This window comes from Ambystoma mexicanum, chromosome 1p, assembly GCF_040938575.1.
Source record: "Ambystoma mexicanum isolate Mex_15411 chromosome 1p, UKY_AmexF1_1, whole genome shotgun sequence".
Lineage (NCBI taxonomy): Eukaryota > Metazoa > Chordata > Amphibia > Caudata > Ambystomatidae > Ambystoma > Ambystoma mexicanum.
This window is the reverse complement of record NC_090921.1, coordinates 302,371,142-302,389,441: the sequence shown is the minus strand read 5'-3', so window position 1 is coordinate 302,389,441 and position 18,300 is coordinate 302,371,142. Positions and strand designations below refer to the sequence as shown.

The following is an 18,300-nucleotide window of genomic DNA, read 5'->3' as shown; positions in this document are numbered from 1 at the left end:
AGAAAGTGAATGTCTTGCACTTTTTCCTTAATTATATGAGTTACCTTTTATTTTATTTCTCAAACACTGGAAGCACCACCGTAATGTTTGTCCTTTGAAACACACAGCTACTTTATTATTTGGGTGGTTATATAAGAACAGCGGTAGATTCATACTTTAGGATTTCCACAATTTGGAAACCTCTCAGAGATATTAATTCATTATTTGAAACAAAAAGAAAAAAAGAAATAATATGAAAATAATTATTAGCAAGGGTACATTTTTCTGTTTAGATGTTCCGTTTGTAGTTGTGACACAATCCAACATCCATCTTCTCATCATGGCCGCTTTACTCATGTTATAGTTTCTACTAAAGCAAGCTTCCATTTATCGCATCTACCTTGCGTTTTGGCAAATACATACATTCACTACTCGTCTGGCTACTTATCTTCATTGTATATATGGTATCTCCTTCTCTGCATACATGTTTTTTTTATCACTTCAATGACATTATCATTCTTTAAGTATTCATATATCGTTTCAGTAAGTCTTAGAATCTTCTATTCATGTCGTCACTTTATTCTGGTCTGACTTAATTTACAGCTCTTCAATGGTGGGTGCCGACATCCTACCACAACATCAGTGCAAGGGTACATTTGATATAGTTGTCCGAGTGCATAATGACTCGCATATCTTCGGTGCGGTATTGGGATGATATATGGTGCCATGTGCAGAGTCTTCCTGCTTTGCTTTCAGAATGTTGGAGGTGAGAAAGTGGGCACTAGAGAACACCTGCTCCTCTACAACCCATCAACAGAAAGTACCTCCTGTCCCTCCAAAGCATCCAGTTATGTTATAGTGTATTTGTATTGCACCTTATGTACCATTGGTATGATCTCAAAGCACTGTGTGTTAAACGCCCTCGGGGCCGTTATTCGTATCAGTTGAGTAGTGTAGCATATGGTGCTTGGGTGCACGTGGTATGTGAGCAGCCAGAGTGGTTTGCACGGGTTGGCTGCATTCTAATGCCAAGTGTGGTGCGGTAGATGTGAGAGATCAGAGTTATGTGCGCAGCAAGGAGGGTGGTCTCCAAGTCAGCATTCTGGCTGCCGTGGAGCATGTGAAGGAGATGTGTGCCGATAGGCAGATTCATTTTTTTGTGGGGTATAGCTGCATTCTACCAGGCTGTTGAAGTGTTCTATGAGCGATATGTGTATGTGTGCATCTAGCTTAATTGGTCTAGGTATGTAGGTGCAATTTATTGTTTGTTGATGTAAAGTGGAAAGTGGGCATATTGGTAGGAATGAGTATGCAGTTATTGTTGGGAGGCCCGTTTACTTGGGATGCATACGGGGCACAGTTTGTACTAGCTGTGTCTGCTCTGGGGGTTCAAGGTAGTGGCTTTCATAGGGAGGTTAACCGGTCAGAGGGGAATGTTATCTAGGGCGAGCCGTCCTTTCCCCAATGTTTTGTAGTCACTCGAAGGATACATTTTCTGGGTCCCTGGGGAGTATTACGCTGGGTTTCTGAGTGCTTCATGGGTTATTGTCTGATCCTCCGGAGAGTTTATCCAAGCATAGTACTTATGTGCCGCTGGTGCAGGGCGGTTATTCCTAGGTAAACTGGGGTCGCCTCTATAGACACTTCGCACCAGCTATGCTTTGGAAGTCAAGCTAAATGCGTGTGGGTTGTAGCTGCAAAGGCCAGAAGTTTTATTATCCGTAGGCAGACTTCCGTGCCCTGACTGCTCCCATTTTTCCGGGGTGACGTAATTAATTGGTCAGCCATTTTCCATGGCTCTCTAGTTGCTTTTCCGGTAAGTATTGATCATCACCAGACTTTGGCCATAGGGGATGAGTTTATGGCCTTGGGCTTATCCTTGCACAGATTTGGAAAGAGCCATGTTTTTACCACTTGACGGAAGGCCATGTAGTCCTGGGTGTGTCGAATACGGGGGCAGCAAATTCCATAGAGTTGGTGCCAAAGTCGAGAAGGCAGACCCTCCAAGTCTAGATGAATTGGAGAATGGTATCAACAGTAGTAGGGCTGCGAGTGCGTGTTTGGCGGTAGCGTATAGTCTTCTCTTTGAGGTATGTGGGCCGGCCTTGTGCACGGCTCGGTGGGTGATGCACAGGATTTTGAAAGTAGTTCTTCGTCCAATTGGTAGCCAGTGGAGGGTGCGGAGAGCAGTCGAGATATGACTCTGTTCCAGAGCAAGCATGAGTTTAGGGGAAGGAGAGATGGGGGAGATGCATTGCAGCAGCCAGAGTTGCTAGTGACAGAATGTGGATACATTATGGATCTGGTGTGACAGGGTTTAGTCCGGGTATCTATTTTCCCTGGGTTGAGAAGGAGGTGGATTCTAGTCATCCACTGGTCAATATTACTGAGGCATGCTGCTAGGGTGGAGGGGTGATCGAGCTAGTCTTGGGGATTTGCAGGATAATTTGGGTGTCGTTAGCATAATTGTAGCAGGTGAGGTTGTGCGAGCGGATGAACCCAGGCACCGGGGTCAGGTAGAGGTTTGAACAGGAGCGAGGAGAAGTCGCACATCGAGATCAGTGTGGTTTTAGTTCCATGGCGAGGTCGAAACCAGAAGAGCAGGATGTTGGGTATGGGCCTATAATTTGATGGCTGGAGAGGGTTGAGGCCAGCCTTTTTCAGAAGTGGTTTGACGTGTGCTACTGAAGTGGTCTGAAAAGGTGCCGGAGGTGAAGTAGTCATTGAGTATGGACCTTGCCTGTTCTCTTGCACAGGTGGGGATCTCTTTTAGGAGGGAGACGGGCAAGGGGTGGGGGGAGGTCGGGAGGGGGGGGGGGGGAAGAGACCCTGGAGGGTCTTCTGCTGGACAGTAGTTTGTGGAATTCCTCGGTAGCGATCGGTGGTTTGAAAGAGGTGAAAGTCAGTGCTGCAGGTTGGTGGGCTGGCCAAGACCCTCTCCAGCCATCAAATGTTGCAGAGTGCTTGTGTGGGCATAGTGGGAGCAGTGGTGCAAGTGGGTTTCACAAATTCCAAGATGACCCTGTGGAGCTCTGTACTACTGCTATGGCAGATAAGGATTCTTTTATAATAGTAGGTCTTTTAGGCCTTTCAGACCTCGGTTTTGTAGATACAGTGATGAGGGCAAACCAGGATCTCTTAGAGGAGGCGGGGGGGTGATAAGACTTCCGGTGGGGCGTGAATCATTTGGGGATTGGTCCTTTGAGGGTGCAGGCAGGCCGTGGGGAGGGCAGGAGGGATGAGTGAGCCAAGAGTAACCGGAATCGATAGGTAGTGGTACAACCGTCACTGGAGGGAGCATAGCAAGGCTTCAGCTAGGTCAGGTAGTACCTTGACCATGTACCAAAATTTTTGTTCATGTGGTGTAAGGGGAAGGTCTTGAAATGGAGAGTGAGTGGGTGGGTAATAGGGTGTGGGGGGCAGGAGTGTGTGGCTGGTGGGGGGTGAACATGGTTGGACTCAGAGGAGATTGAAGTGGGCATGAGCTGGTTGGGCCTGCTGAGGGCTCGCTGGGTATTTCCGGGGACTACTCGTCATAAAGGTACTCTAGCGGGGGATTTGGGGGGGGGATTGTGACCCCATAAACCACCGGCCTCTCACCCTTGAGAGGATAGCTCAGGGGCAACGTGCTCGCCTTGGAAACAAGACGTCTCGGGGCACCACAGGTTCAATCCCTGGGTCCGCGCTTAGAAATCTCTGGGTATTAAGCGCATTATAAATAACCTATCATAACACATCATATCAGCCCATACACGGACCGGCGAGGACTGCTTTAAGAGCCCCTGGCCTGCCACCTCGCTGTTCCGCGCCAAACCTAGGACCCAGACTGAATCAGCAATCACTGTCCCTTCCAGTTACCCAAATGGTTGAGCCCCTTGCTCAAAAACAATGCAATGCGCCTCAACCTACCGCAACACAACAACCTGTGCTGATCTAAAGGGTGGGTTGGAAAACAAACATGCTGCCCGAGCAGCATACTGGTCCCGGGCGGCGACAAAGAGGGAGCACACATTGCGCCCCCTTGTTTTATACGCACCCAGGACCCTTGCCCCATCTATTTCAAGTACCGGGGCAGTGGTGCCTACACAGGATGTCCCCCTTCTGCCTGAAGCATAGAAAGGTGCCTCCCCGAAAACCCCCCGCCCACAAGAGTGTCCCTTCCCCAATGGCCCGCCTCCACGCTCTGCAACCCGCTGCCCAGACAAAGGTTGCCCGGGGCGCTTTTGTGGGCGAGGCAGGCGGCAGGGCCAGTGAAGGACACAACACATGTTCATTTGGAAGGCAATAGGCCACATTTATTGCAGGTCTTAGAACCCCAAAATGCGTCAAAAAAGGCTGTACATGAATTAAATCATTCAATGGTTACTACAGAACAGCGTCATCGTTCCATCATTCATTAAGTCATCATAAAGTACTATAGCGTGGGGGGGCTGGGGGGGAGGGGAGTGAAAAATGTGACCCCCCTAAACTACCGACCAGACCTGCTCACCCCACGCACGGACCGTTGAGTGCCGCTCTAAGAGCGCCTGGCCTGCCACCTCACTGTTCCATGCCGAACCTAGAACCCTAACGTGAATCAGCAATCACTGTCCTCTTTAACATTCATCCTTTTTTCCTCTTCTCCCTCATTAGTGGCATAATCATAAAACAGGTCATCAGGTTTCACTGGCTTGAATACAAATGTAGCAGGATTGACTAGGTGACACCGTACGGGAAGTAGAACATTGCCGACTTAGAGTTTCTGGATACAAAGTCAGCATTGGCTTTACCAAAATCACAGACCGCATGCTCCACATACAATGTCACAGGGCAACCCATGGTAATGGTTGAAGACTTGAATTGCAAAATCTGCTGCTGCAAACGCTTGCTCACAAAGGAACTGTCCCTGCATCCCAGGTCTAGGAGTCCGCTATAATATAAAGGTTTGTGGCCTACTGATATCCGCTAGGTCAGTACAGCGGTCATCACCTGCCCATTGGAATGAGAAAACAAATAAAATGTCTTCTTGTAATTCGGGGTCACCAAGACAGGAGCATTGATGATTGCAGCTTATGAGTTCCCGAAAGCAAGTCACCATTTCTTCAGACCATTTTATCCAACCCTTACCTTCTACCCTTGCTTAAATCCCTGCAGTAAGGGCCTGATGTAACTAGAGTAGTCCAAGATCCACAATAGTTACAGAGCCCCAGAAACTGCTGCATTTGTTTCACCGTGACTGGCTGAGACATATTCTGAACTGTGGTGGCACTCTCTGGCATTGCCTTCCTCCCTGCAGGCAATTTCACTTGCCCCAAATGCAGTACTGCAATTCTTATCCACTTTGTACCACAACCAGGGTGAGGAACGATCTTGAATCTCCTCCACACTGCTCCTATGAAGTGATACAGACTAACAAATTGTCGTACACGTACTGGATTACTGTACTGGACACATGTAAATTCCGCAAATCCATCTGAAACAACCTGTTAAAAACACTCAGATTCACAGCATCATGGGGACACAGGTTGTATTATGCCTGGCTTTTACAAGGCCATATATCTCTTAAATACCTTGGTCTGCCTCTCTAGACATGGGGTACTGCTTAACCCATGGTAATATTGCTCCAAGTTTCAAATTTATTCACCCTGTTCCAACACCCTTCAGCAGCCTCACGTCATGAGGATTGCTGGTCCATGAATGGTTCAGCACTTTTTCTAAATCCTCCTTCCAATGTGGCAATGCATTTTTAATAGCGGGCATGGTCTGTGGTACTTTCCTTTGCTCCATCGCTATCTTGCAAGGCACCCCAATTTCGAACATTTGCTCGTTGGACACGTCCCATGGCAATAAATCGAACCGATGCACAGAACAGTGCGCCATTCTCAGACTTCATTAGTACCTTAAATGAACCATCCTGCTGTTCTTGATCACGACTGCCTCTAGGAGAATTGTGCCAATGGTGCCTAGTGTTACCTCCTGCGGCACACAGGCTGAAACAAAAACTCAATCGGTACCTGCCGTGTCTGGCCTTTAATTCCCGAGACCCAACTCAACAAAACCATTACCCCCATAAAGAAATTAAGTTGAATGTACAAGCACCCACCCACCTTACCGTGCCGTCACAACCATATGCATGCAAAACGCGCGGCTTCTCTTACCGGATACAAACCTGGTGTTGATCATACTAGGCCTTCCTCCATGAAAGCAATCGACAATTGAAGTTTGCTCAGGCTATCTCGGCCCAAAAGATTCAATGAGGTATCTGTAAAATACAACAAAGGTGCAGAAACATTTTGTTCACCTGCCTAGATATGTAGAGCTTCAGTATAAGGAACTGACAGGATAGCCACAGAGAATCCCTGTGGGTACATTGTCATGCCAAACGAGGTAAACTCACCTTCCTTAATTCATGATTTTGTGGCCCCTGTATCGACCATGAATGTAAACATTCCATCACCTACCTGCACACCTATCTGGGTTCTTCTTCCGGATCAGTGGTAGCAGACAGAACTGGACACACCAGAGATCCGTCTGGGCTGTCTTACTCTAGGTACATATTAGCACTGGGGAGTGAAAAAGGACTCCATCCAAAATCACTTGCCCCAGTGTAATGAGTTACTGTTCCTTGGGGTTAAAGGATTGTTCTCCCATGTCTGTACAGGTGCCTGTGCTGCATAGTTGGTGGGATCCCACAGATCTGTGCAGCCCCAGTTGCTGGGTTCTGTTCAACCCATACCTGCTGTGATTGCAAGAAAGCATATGGCAGGGTCGTGGATTGCATCTGCGGAGCTCCCCAGCTAAAATAATGTGACCTGTCTCGACAATCGTGACACGCGTCGTGTCCCATCCTTCCGCACGACCAACACTGAATTCCATAAAACTCTCCATAGCGATTTCCCATTGGCCCATTGAACCAGGGACCCATTCCTCCGAACTGGCCAAACGACCCACTTCCCAGTGGAAATCCTCTCCTACCCCTCCAAAGCCCCTTCATTTGACTTGGACCGGAGGCACACCTGTCCATCCACCCCTGTGTCATAGTTGATTCACCATGTCCCTGTTGTCCCAATTGCTCCTGCTGTCCCTCCATGGAGCTAGTAATCACTGCCCCTTCCAAACAAATATTTGCCAATTCTTTCTAAACAATCTTGGCCTCTGCCTTCTGTGTCTGTTCTATATTATTCTTTTCTTGACTCTTTTTACAAAAATACACAATGTGTGCTTGATGTCCGATAAACTTGGCCTCTATCCCCAAGGCTTTATATGATTATGCTGGATTTCTATGGAGAGTCCCTTGTTTATCATGTGGTAAAATCGCCACATTCTTATCCCCCCACTTCTTCCATCTCGGCCCTCAACATCTCCTGAACTAACTGGATGTGTGCAGCAGGATCATCATCCAACTTCATCGTTCTAGCCAAGATAGAATTTATATCTGGTGCATCGGGATAGATTATCCGCAGTGCATGCGCCCTGCAATTATTAAAAGCTGCTACATCGTGGGAATTTGTATCCAACTCAACTCCCAGATACCCAGATATCCTCCAAAGCTAGTCTGATATCTCCACCATTAAGGCCATGAATAAGCGATTTATGTCCCCCCCCCTATGGCCAACATGACACTGGCCGAGTGTTTCTCGAACGCATAACTCCACTTCCCCACCCTTGCAGTGAGCACAGGGGGCGCCAAATTATTTTGGTCCATGTGCAACCACAGGACATAATAGGCCTTTCCAAGACCCTTCTGGAGTAACAAACTGAGCTGCAGCCGTTTTAACTGCCCCCCCCCCCCCAATTTCTCCCCTGCTACTTACTACAGCCATACAAGTACTATGACACATCCAAAGACCCCATGTGTACTTTCGATCCCTGCTAATGGAGCACGAGCTAGGGCTGCTACAACCTGCTCAGTATCAGATTCCCATTCCTCTTAGTCTCCTACTCCTGTTATTCCTTCCACTTCTACAGGCTCAGAAGCATACTCAGCAGTACCTTAAGGCCCACCCTCCCTGCTAAACTCCTGTACACATGGCAATATTTCTGTTCTCCATGTCCACATTTACCTCCTTGATAACCGATTTATCCAACCAAACAGGTTCACTTCTATGCCGCTGCAACAGCACTACCTCTTCCTTTGCTAGCTACAGTGCTTCTTCCAGCTTTTCCAGCTCCTGTGCATCTACCACCATTTGCAGCCTATCCTCTAGCCTAGCGGTGAATGGCATAATCTCCTCCTCTCACATTTACAACCCATCATCCATTCATCTAGCTGCCGGCCTCACTCTAGTTCTCCCACCATTAACCCATCTGCTAACATAGCAGTCGGTGGGAGGTTTGTTATTCCCTTCCTGCTCCTCATTCTCAACCTTTCTACAACCATAACCATTGAAGGGGTTTACCCTTCCACTTTCCTCGCTATGCCACTTCATAGTCATTGGAGGCATTACCTATACTGGTCTCAAAACCACTGGATTGGCCACTGGGGAAAAATGGAGGTTCAAATTCAGAGTCTGTATAACCATCTGCGTTCGATAAAGGATAGCACACATGTGGGCGGTGCAGAAGGAAATCTTGCACCCTCCTTTTTCAGCCCCTCCCCTAAGACTTTAACACTAGAAGCCTTTCCGCCGTATTCATACATCCTCCATAACTGTAGGAGGTTTAACTTTGAGTCCTTGAGCTTGTAGTTAAAGTATGCAGGTTCTCCAATATTCCCTTATCGCAAGTCCCCTCAGTAAATCAAGAATTGAGATGTTTCCCTTAGTTTTCCACAACCATTCCTGATATTTTAGACTCTTCCACTTATACCCAGGATGTACCTGACAAATGATGCCGAGCCTACATACTCCAAACCAATTTACCCAAATTTAATTCACAAAAAAACACTGTCGCCTAACCTACGGTACAAAGGTTCCACCCAAAGAACCCCTCTTTTTACCCTTCCCGGTTCCGCAATCTTCCCCCCACAATTGCTTATTGTACTCGCTATTCACTTAATCCCCCCCCCACCATTCCCCCGACTACAGGACGTTTCCCTTCACTACTTCAATTAACCAAGAAAAGTGAGGCAAGGGCTCTGCCCGCAGTGTCATACAGAATGAAAAATGCCAACGGTATACTTCAGGAAGTTATCTATGGGTGGACTTCCCATAAGATGGCGTCTCACTCCTAGGTGAGGGCTCAAGCCAACCAGACAAGCAAAGTGAAGGGTATCAAGACAAACCTCACTTGGACATGATGGGTAGTATATTACATCACTAGTTAAACATTAACAATCACACTGCGCACTAATCAAAAGTCCATGCATTAGTTGCCTAACATTTAATTGATTGTAGGTCAGCCTGGCACGTGTTTCGAGGTATGTGGTCTTCTTCCGAGGCTGAAGACATCACATTCACATCCTATAAGAAGTACATCATATTAAAAAAAGATAGGTAAACCAACCAAGGGTGCAAACAAGACGCAGTAAACCATTAGCCATATACCAGGACCATTTACAATTGTTCAATAATCCCCTGATCTGATATGAAAGAACCATACAATTTATCACAGAGCAAAGATAATATACGAAATTATGGCGGAAAAGCAACAGCCATGCTACGAAGAGTAACAAGAGCCTCATATCAGCAATCGCTGCAGAATCAGAACAGGTAGACTTAGTCTGTAATTTGAGTACATGTCAACTCTTCAGATGAACACTCTGTCCTTAACAAAGGGCTTTCATTTGCTCCCTCTGGCTTCAATAATTTTGTGCACATACAAAATTGATCTGTTTAAATGTGTTGCCAAACTTAAATAAAATGTGCAACACAAGTGCAGAGATATTCAGCAAAACACACCATACCTGCACCATCTGACATATCTTTGCAAACTATGTTAACCCTTTAAATGCCAGCGACGAGCCGGCTCGTCGGTAAAAACCGCTCCAGGTTGCCACCAACGAGCCGGCTCGTCGGTGGCACTTAAGGGGTTAATGAGGGGGGAAAATGCTGGCGGGTTTTGGCGGTGAATACCGCGATTTTAAAAAAAACCCATTGGCACTGGGGGGGGAACCTCAATGGCACTTAAGAGGTTAAATACACATGTATTAATGTCTCTAGAGGATTGTGGTCAAGATCAGAAAGCTAGTATAATGGATATAGTAACATTTAAATATTGAACAGCAAAAATTGAAATTTGAAGAAGTAAAAAAAAGGGAGTAGTTTACTTGTAACTCCATTTCTCCAGCGTTGGCATCGTTCATGGATTCACGTGCTGTGAATATGAACCTCGGCAACTTTAACTTAGCGTTTTCCTATGGAAAACTTCGACACTTAGTGTCCCATCAACATCCTTTTCGGGCGCTTTAGGCCCCACCAATAGGACGTCTGGTATAAGTAGCCCGCCCCCACGGCTTCCCTTCAGATTTTAACCAGCAAAGTAGAGGGAGCCTAAACCTAGGTTTGCTGCAGGGGCGGGAGCATGTGAATCCATGAAAGATAATAAAGCTGGAGAAATGGAGTTACAGGTAAGAAACTACTCCCTTCTCCAGCATTGGATCTTTCATGGATTCACATGCTGTGAACAGATTACATAGCAGTACAACCAATCATTGGCAGTGTGCAACAGGCAAAACCAACAACCAGTACTTAATCACATACATGAGACAACAACCCCAGCAAGTGACAAGCACATAAAAAACAAACCCCAGAAACTGCGGGGCATACCTTACTGGAACAAGCAGAGCATCGCTCGCCCCACCTACACATCTTCCACATGCTGCTGCCCCAGACAGTAATGCCTGGTGAAGGTATGCGGCACGGCCCAGGACGCCGGCTGGCAAATGTCCACCAGCGGTATCCCAGACCACAGCGCCACCGACGAGGCAGTGGACCTCGTGAAATGAGCCTTCAGAGCACTCCGCAAATGCTTTCCAGCTTTAACATGGCAAAACATGGGAATTGAAGAGAAAAAACAAAATTGAAGATAAAACTCATCGGGAAAGTCCCTGCTTGGAGATGGCCTGCCCCTTGTAGGACGGGCCATCTGCCACAAACAGTTGCTTTGAATTCCTGAAGTCCTGAGTGCGATTCAGATTAAACTTCGCCCTCTTAACTTCCAGAGAATGCAGGGCCCTTTCTGCTGGCGGGGATGCATTAGCAAAAAACGAGGGTAAAGCAATAGAGGCAGGTTTATGAAATGCCGTCTGCACTTTAGGGATAAAGTGCAGGTTAGTGGCGAGGAGGGTCAATGACCAGTGCTTGCAATTCCGACATCCGCCTGGCCGAGGTAAATGCCACTAGAAACGTCACTTACCACGAGAGGAACTTCAAGGAAGCCGTCGGCATAGGTTCAAAAAGGAGGCTTCATCAAAGCCTAAAGGACCACATTAAGGTTCCACACCGGTGCACATTTCTTCACAGGAGGAAATGTCCGAAACAACCCTTTCAGAAAGTGCTTCACCAACTGATCACTGAAAAGTGGGGCAGCATGGCGTTTTCTCGTGAACCTAGAAATCGCCGCCAGGTGCACCTTAATGGATGATAATGCTAGGCCCCCTTCAGCCAAGTGCAGCAGGTACAGGATAAATGTTCAAAGGATCAACCCTTACACCAGTCACAGAATCTCGTCCATTTATGCCCATATGAGACATTCGTGGAAGGTGCTCTCGCTGACTCTAAAATCCGTCGACATTCTTGGAAGATTCCGTGTTCAGGAGCCACGGCGTCAGGCTGAGAGATGCCGGATCGTGATGCCACACCCAGCCCTCGTCATGAGACCTGAAATCTGGAGCCGCTCTTCCACCATATGCAGGCGGTCCGAGAACCACATCGGCCTGGGCCAAAATGGTGCCACTAGAATCACTTGGCACTGGTACCTCCCAATCCACTGGATGGTTCGCCAAATGAGCGGGAACGGGGGAAACGCATACACGAAGAGCCCCATCCACGGAAACGCGCCCCCCCCCCCCCCCCAGGACTCTGGATGTGCCCCTCTGCTGGCAAACTCCAGACACTGCTTGTTTTCCCTTGTAGCAATAAGATCCAACGAAGGATGCTCCCATCGCCGGAAGATCCTTGAGACCTGCTGCTCAGACAGCCTCCACTCGTGTAGCTGGATGGTGTCCCTTCTGAGCGTGTCTGCTTGAATATTCAGCACTCCGGGCAGATGGAAAGCAGCACTGCAGATTCCTTGCGCTAGAGTCCAATGCCAAACGTCCTGTGCCTCCTTCGACAGGACTCGTGAATGTGTACCTCCCTATTTTCTTAAATAAAACAATGGTAGCATTGTCAGTCAACACCCTTACCACCGACCCGCGGATGAAACTACTTTGGGGCCCAGTGCACTGCCCTCAACTCGAGCACATTGATGTGGAACATAGCCTCCAGAGACCACAGGCCTGGCACCCGCGAGCTGTCGAGGTGTGCCCCCACCCTCACCCCAACTGGGAGGGGTCTGCCACAATCGTAAACTGGAACTTTGGCTCCAGTAAGAGCATTACCCCTCACCAGATTGGTTGTGCATGCCCACCAGCGAAGGGCGTCCCAACAGGCTTTTGTTGATCAGCAACTTGTCTGACCACAATCCTCCACTCTGCGACCATCTGTCTTCGAGGAACTCTTGCACTGGCCTAATGAAGAGGCAGCAATTGGGCAGAAGCGAAATACGCAATGCCATGGCTCCCAAGAGCGACATGCAACTTCAGACTGATACACTTGCGCCCTTCTTCCACTTGCTTGCTTGGGCCCGCAACTCGCACACGCTCGTCGATAGGCTTCTCCAAATTTTGCTGGGTAAGAAACTGCGCCCCCAGAAACACGAAGTTGACGGCGAATCCCAGCCATAAGAGCCACACTGTCGCCACAAGAGACTTGTGCACTTACCTGCGATGACCCGCTCACCAACCAATCATCTAGGTAGGGGTACACATTATGACCTTCCCGCCGGAGGAAGGCCGCCACCGGTGCCAGACACTTGGTGAACGTCCTGGGGGACGACTTCAGGCCAAACGGGAGGACCCGAAACAGATAGTGTTCCTCTCCTACCACAAAACGCAGGATATTGCAGTGCCTCTGCTGCATAGGGTTGTGAAAATAGGCATCCTGCAGATCCAACGATGCCAGGAACTCATCCGGCTGCACCGACCGGATGAGATCTTGAAGGGTGAGCATCTTGAACTTCAGGCGTTGCAGAGTCTTGTTCAAGATCGAGAATAGGCCTCCACTTGCCGTTGGGCTTTTTCAACACAAACCGGGAGTAAATCCCCAGGCCCTGCTCGGCCACCGGAACTGGTTCTATTGCCCCCTTCCCCAGCATGAGAACCACCACCTGCCACATGATTGGAAGATGCGGCTGCAGTACGTACACCAGCGGAATAGGGACCGGAGGACTCCTGAACTCCAACGAGTGGCCAAGACGCACTGTGTCCAACAGCCATCGATCTGATGTCATTTTTCTCCACTCGTAGACGTGTATGGCGTCCCTGCCCCCCCAGTAGATTGTCCATATGGCAGTCATTGTTGAGGTTTAGCTTGCCTCTACTTAAGACGCAGAGGACTGCACACTCTTCTTCCGCCAGCCTTTCTGCGCCGACTGGACAGACCACCTATACCCTCGAGAAGAGTAGCCAGAGCGCCCGTAACCACGGTCTCTGGTGGAAGCAAACCGTGCATTTCCAGAGGCTCCATGAAAATGCCGAAAGGAGCGAAAAGAGCACCCGCTCTGCAAGGAACTCAAGGATATAGCAGTTTCTTTATCCTCCTCCATACCTTTCAGGGCTTCATCGATCTTTTCACCAAACAAGTGTTCGCCCTCACAAGGCATGTCAATGACTTTATACTGCACCTCTGGCCGAAAATCAGTGCACTTCAACCAGGCCTGGTGCCGAAGCACAACCCCATTGTTAATCTGTTTAAAGCTTGACTCTCCAGGTCCACAGCAATATTTATGCTGTTGTTGGAGGGCTCCTCCTCCCCCTCACGCATCAACAGCATTGCTTCCTTTCGTTGTTGCTCCGGCAGATGCTCAGGAAGCAGAGCCAGCCGATGCCACATTTCATGATCATACCTGGCCATGATCGTGGTCGTAGCCCCGACTGTCAAGACCTTCTTTCCAAAAGCATCCTGTCTCCTAGCCTCAATGTCAGGCGGCATAAAGAAATTTATGCTGGCCCCTGGCTTCCGGATGGCAGCCGCCGAGACCACAGACTCCGGCGAGGGCTGTGACACCAACATCGAGGGGTAGACTCCAGAGCCTTGAACTGCTTTTCAAGCCGACCCTTCACAGTCGGTTCTGAAAACAGATGGCGCATCGTACGCAGACCCTCCTGCCACACATGGTCGAGTATCGGCACGGAGAATACCGCCTTCCTCCGTTTGCCCATATGGTAGAGGAGGAAGCAGTCCTTGTGTTCCTCTTCAGGTGTTAGTCCTAACGCCAGACAGGTTTTTGACATCATGGCGTGGAATGCCCCAATATCATCCAGAGGCGAAGGTTGCGCCGGGCAATGAGGCTGCTCCACATGCGCGTCCGTGTCGCACGAGTCATCCCTCGTCGACGAAACAGTTTTGAGGGTGTCCCACGGAACACTCTCAGGCTCAGATTCAGGTAGCTTTCCTTCTTCCGGATGAGACCGTGGACGGCCCAACTCCACTGGCAACGGCAACCGTGCCGGAGGAGACTTTCTAGGAGCCTCACCAGGCAACAGCCCGATCACAGGCACCGTTGGTCTCGGAGGCGGAGGCAACCTCACATCCAGCTGTCCCAACAAGGATTGAAGCATCGGCAGCGCCTGCAACGACCGCAGAGATTGTGGGTTAACAAGCAGATAACCGGGTGGCCCAGCCCCCGTTCCACTCGACGTCGAAGGCCTCACACTCTGTAAACCCAGAGTCAACGGGTCAAACACCTGCTCCTCCTCCACTTCAGAAGACACAGAAAATGTAGTTGGATCCTGCTGCAAAATGTTCTCAGGAAGGATAGACTCAAAAGGCGGCGGCCTGCTACGCCCCACCAGATGACAAAAGTCCTTCCGATTCCATCTGCGTGGACAATAACAGCACAAGCCACTTTGTCAGTGTCGTGGACAGCACCAATGACCCCATAGTCGACGACGGAACCATAGGCTTCAGCACTACCGTCGCTAGTCGTCAGAACCACGTCCACAGGCCTCGATTTCACCAGCGAGCTGGATTTTTTGGAAGAACCAAACTGGTGCTTCGTGGACTCTGGGCTGGACGAAGACCTGTAATGGTCCCTGGACGACAAGCGTTTCGAAGACCCCTTCGGCTTTGCCAGATTCCTTAGATTGTTCGGGCCTACTACCAGACCCCCCCTGGAATGGTCCGACCGACCCTGCTTGGACAACGAAGAAATACTCTTCGCCTGATGTGGCCTTGACTAAGACTTACTGCCTTTCCCCCACATCCGACGCAGGCACTGCAGCCCGATGCTTCTTCGCCGGAGGTTCTGCCAATGCCGCTCGGCTATGTTCCGCAGACTTCTCCGCTTTATCCGAAGACTGGCTACCTCGGGCCGAACCCACCTCAGAAGCTGGGTACGTGCCCTCATTAAGCCAACAAATGAGCCTTCGATTACGTTCCTTCAGGGTCTTCCGCAAAAACCTCGGACATCCCTCGCAGGTATCCGCCGAGTGATTGGGGTAGAGACAGTAAAGACAGTCCATATGGCCATCTCCTTCGTACCCCTTCAAGCCACAGGTAGCACAGGGGCCAAAAAAAAAGACTTCTGGGCTACAGACGACCTCCTAGCCCACAAAAGCATGAGGTGATCCCACAGTTTGGAGACGGTTGAAATCTGAAGGGAAGCCGCGAGGCAGGGCTATTTATACCAGACGTCCTATTGGTGGTGCCTAATGCACCCGAAAAGGACGTTGATAGGACACTAAAGTGTGGAAGTTTTCCATAGGAAACCGCCAAGTTAAAGTTACTGAGGTTTCCCAGCCTGACGATGGGTAAATATTCACAGCATGTGAATCCATGAAAGATCCAATGCTGGAGAATCTAAGTTCCCGCCTAGGTTTCCTAATGACAACATCATAGCACCTTTTATCAAGCTGTGACCAGGGATATTCATAAATTGGCAGATCGTGCAAAATCGCTCAAAACTCACCAATGCTATAATTTGACCAAATCAGAACAAATGTTCTATGCAAAGATTAGCTTTCAACCAAACCTTAATTACCAAGGAGCGGACAAAGGGGGGTGGGGGGCTGGGGGGATGGAGGGGGAACGTGGAGATCATGCACAAACAAGACTACATCACTATGGGCCTTCAACATCTTAATTCTGAAGGCTGCCATCAGATCTTACCTGCTAACCCCTTAAAAATCTGATAATAACAGCGAGTACACAAATGGCATTCTAGAGGTATACTAACAGAAAAAAAACATTAGCTAATGGTTGAAGGACCAACTATGCCCACTGCTTACTTCCTGCCCAAAATACATAAAGCATTTGTTAAAATCCCAGAAGGCAGACCTATTGTCAGTGGTGAAGGAGAAATCTTGGAACCGATGTCTTGCTATATTAATGAACGCCTATCACCTCTGCTTGCTCAGACACCTACTTTTGTGAGATACGATGCATATACTACAAATATTTGAGAAATTATTTACTTATAATCCTTTCCTGTTCACGCTTGATGTTAAGGCCCTATACACCTCTATTGACAATCAAAAAGCTATTCAAAGTGTTGAATATCAGATACATTAATCACTGTAATCGTATTTCTGATGCTTGTATCTGCTTAGATTCACATGCTGTGCATAGGCCGACATCTAGTGGAAGCTGCGGAGAATTAGTTTTTTTTTTTTCGAAACTCAAAAAGGGGCGAACATATTGAAATGCTGAAGGAATTACTTATGTGCACCCTTGAAAATAATGTGTTTTTGTTTAATAACGTATATTACAAACAGCTAATTGGGAGAGCCATGGGGCCAGGTTTTGCGCCCGCCCTGGCTAACATATTGATGCATCGTTATGAACAACCATATGTATTTTTGAATGTATATTTTTCACAATTCATTCATGTATGGAAACATTTTATGGGACGATGTGATCATGGTCGGATACTGTGGAATGCTTCCTTGATTTTGTGAATTTATTAAACAATAATAACCAGGTTACACACCATAGTGACCACCTACTCCTAGTCCATAGTCCCCTTTCCTCCATACTTATGGGACATTCCTCCGTCCTGTGGGACGGGACCGGAGCACTTTGTAAAAGCATTAAAATTTAGCAAAAATGTTAGTCCTTCCTTTCTTTTACGTGGGCGTACTGCACGCGGCCATAACCCCGCCCATTTTAGCTCCACCCCGCGCATCGCCCATCAGTCCTTTTCTATCGCTAGGTCAGAGACGTTTAAGCAATAATAGGAGGAACCTTATTAGAGGGGACAGCAAGGGGCATATGGAGGAAAGGGGACTATGGACTCGGAGGAAAGTGGTCACTACGGTGAGTAACCTGGTTATACTCCTACATCCCGTCCCCTTTCCTCCATACTTATGGGAGATTCCCAAGCACTCCTCACAGGAACTACGGGTGGATGGAAAATCCTCTATTGAAACAGGTTCTTCAGCACAGCCTGGACAAACTAAGCATCAGATCTGGCGCTCAGGTCTAGACAATGTTTACAAAAAGCCGATGGGGAGGCCCAAGTAGCCGCCTTTACAATGGTCTCCCCGGGGACATATTTCTGAAAGGCAACTGCGGCTGCCTTGCCCCACACCAGGTGTGCATGAATACCTTTAGGAGGCTGCAGTCCTTGGACAGTGTAAGACTCCGTAATACAGGCAGCGATCCATCTGGAGATAGTCACCTTAGAGGCCCATGATTACCAAACGTCACCAACAGTTGAGAAGAGCTCCTAAATTCAGATGTTCTGTCCAGATAGAACTTAAGAGCCCTTCTAACATCCAAACAATGTAGAACCCTTTCCGCTTCTGAAGCTGGGTTTGGAAAGAAGACCGGCAGGGAGATTGACTGATTCATATGGAAATCAGAGACCACCTTTGGCAGGATAGAAGGATTTGTCCGTAGGACCACCTTATCCTTGTGGAAAACCAAAAAGGGATGCTCCACCGACAGAGCTTGGAGCTCACTCACCCGCCTTGCTGAAGTAATGGCAACCAAAAAAAGACACCTTCCAAGACACGTACTTAAGGTCCACCGTGGCCATTGGATTGAACGGCTTATGGCACAACGCTGTAAGGACCACATTCAGATCCCACGTCAGGTGCGGCTTGCAAACCGGAGGATAAAAGATGCGTCAAACCCGCAAGTGCCTCTTAACCCCTGGATTTGACAGTGAATAAGAGCACTGATCCATGGACAGGTAGGC

General features: G+C 48.5%; 1 protein-coding gene across 4 annotated transcripts in view; it reads right to left on the bottom strand.

Moving 5' to 3' along the window:
* TMEM259 (transmembrane protein 259) overlaps window positions 1-18,300 on the bottom strand; it is a 648,432-nt gene that overhangs the window by 596,991 nt on the left and 33,141 nt on the right. The gene's annotated exons all lie outside the window — the stretch shown is intronic.